Source organism: Macadamia integrifolia, unplaced genomic scaffold (genome assembly GCF_013358625.1).
Source record: "Macadamia integrifolia cultivar HAES 741 unplaced genomic scaffold, SCU_Mint_v3 scaffold424, whole genome shotgun sequence".
Taxonomy (NCBI): Eukaryota; Viridiplantae; Streptophyta; class Magnoliopsida; order Proteales; family Proteaceae; genus Macadamia; species Macadamia integrifolia.
The window spans coordinates 423983-426482 of NW_024870275.1; positions in this window are offsets into that span (position 1 = coordinate 423983).

Here is a 2500-nt window from a genome sequence, read left to right on the forward strand (position 1 = left end):
CGAAAGGTGGGAGGCCCGGGTGCACATGGCGGACGGCAATGGTGCGGGCAGCGCGCGTAGGGCTGCTGCCCGAGCCGCACTTCCGCGCACATGGCTGCACGGATGATTGCGCGCATGGCGCACATGACACGCAGATGGCTGCACAGTCGTGCCCACACTTACGTTCCACGCCGCACATTCCGCGCTTCTGGCCGCACTAACCCGCGCAATGTTGCTTGCATGGCCGCACATGCCGCGCCCCTTGCTGCCCTAGCGCTCGCAAGATTGCGTGCATTGCTTCACACCGCCCCCCAGGTCGCATGCATGGCTGCATGTGCCACGCCCATCGCTTCGTCGTCGCGCGCTAGGTTTCGGGATTTGCCGGAAGAGCCACGTAAGAGGTTGCAGGCACGGCTGCACCGCCGCGCGCAAGGTTGCGTTGCGTGGTCCACATGCACCGCCCATGAGTGCACTACCGCGAGCAAGTTCGCTGGCACGGCCTCCCATGCGTCGATATTGGTGGCTGGCATGGCCGCACATGCCACGGGCTTTTCGGCACATGGCTCGCGTAAGGTTGCACGCATTGCCGCAACATCGATCCCAGGTCTAGTCCGCCGTGCACATAGCCGCACGCACGTGGCTCACACATGGGTGCTTTCGTGGCCCCCATGGTCCATGCAAAAGAGGCTCGTTTGCTACCTTCGGCTGCACACGAGGCACCGACTGCTGCACACGCCAAGGCCATGCCCGCACAACGTAGTTTGGGTCTTTAAATCATGTTGTGCGAAACATCCCTTTGGGTTAGAAAAGCCATGCAATTGGCTATTTGGCACCCAAAGTACAATCATTTTCAATTAAACCCCGCATTTCCATTTTTTTGGGTATTTTTCGTAATGTTTCAATCATAAAATAATAAAAAATATCAAAATATGTTGGAATGGTCCAATATTTTTTCAGAACATTCTATCAACCTTTGGAAGACATCCGAAATTTAGTTTTCAGAAAAATACATTAAAATGGATTTTTCATAGTTTTTTGAATTTAATATATTTTTTAATATTAAAAAATTAAAAAAACAATAAATATTTATCCGAAGACGACGATTTTTATATGAAAATAATCTTTGGATTTTTCCTTAATTTCTTACCAAGTTTCATTTGATTTGGATATTTGTAGCTCAAAAAATAGAACGATATATTTTTGGGGGGTGGTCATGTCTCCTTCTGGAAATGGGCAAAGAGTATAAGAGCTACCTTGAGGGAGGGGGGTGTCACTCCCAGGGTGGTTTTTGAGGGGCCGCACCGAGGGGCAGCAGACGATGAGGGGGCATGGTAGGCAATCCGAAAAGACCCATGGCATGGTAAAAGAAGTGAAATGGCACGTGGGTTTCGATGAGTTGGCCCTCGGTGTGCGCTGAGGCCTGCCACTGCGTGCGGCTGGACGCGCATGGCCGCCTGCCTTCCGTGCCATGTGCCCGCAGCTGCTGTAACGTGTGCCAGTGGTGGGAGAGCGTGCTCTACGAAGGTGGACGTGCTTGCGAATGGTGAGCCATTCTGTCATGCAACGCCGCCCCCTTCTTCGGCATGGCCTTGCCCGCCACCGTGGGCTGCTGGGCGCACATGGACGGGTACCATGCACTGTCACGCCCCAACTTCTGATGCCCCTCGACGCATAGCATTTCCAAGGAAGGTGTGGTTTGTGAGAACATGTACATGGCGCGTCCGTCCCGACAGTCTTCCCCTCTGCCGCACACCGTTGCTTGCCAGTGTGTGCTGCTGGGCGCGCAGGGCTGCCTGCCTTGCGCTGCGGTGCATCCACATCTTGCGCCGCATGTGTCAAACGCCGTATAGCATGACCAAGAGTGGCATCGCCTGTGCAAGACGCATTCACGGTATGTTGGTTTCGAAGATTTTGCCCTTGGTGTGCGTTGCGCCTGCCACGGCGTGCTGCTTTGCCCTCGTGGTTGCCTAGTATATACCGCTATATCGCGACGGCTGTTGCCTCCTGCGGTCGTAGCCGCAACGAAAGCCCAACAAAGGCTTGGCATGTATGTGAAAACAAGTACATGGCTCGTTTGTCCGGGTGGGCAGCCTATCCGCCGCACGCCAATGCCAGCAACCGTGTGCTGCTGGGTGCCCTGCGCTCCCTACCTACCGCTGCCATGCCCCCACAGTTGCTGACACGTGTCCGTGGCTGCACAGCAGTTTCCAGAGAGGCATGGCATTTGAAAACAAGGAAATGGCCAATGCGTCCCGATGTTCAGCCCCTCTTCCGCATGCCGTTGCCTGCCACCCCGGGCTGATGGGTGCGCAAGGGTTCCTGCCTTGTGCTATCGTGCCCCTACAGCTACCACCAGATGCGCCCACAGCGCATGGCATGTCCGAGATAGGCTTGGCATGTGAAAATCACCATCAAGGCACGTTGGTTCCGTTGATTGCCTTCGATATGCGCTGTGGCCTGCCATGGAGTGCTGCTGGGTGTGCATGGCTCCTTGCATATCTGCTGCCACATATGCCGGTAG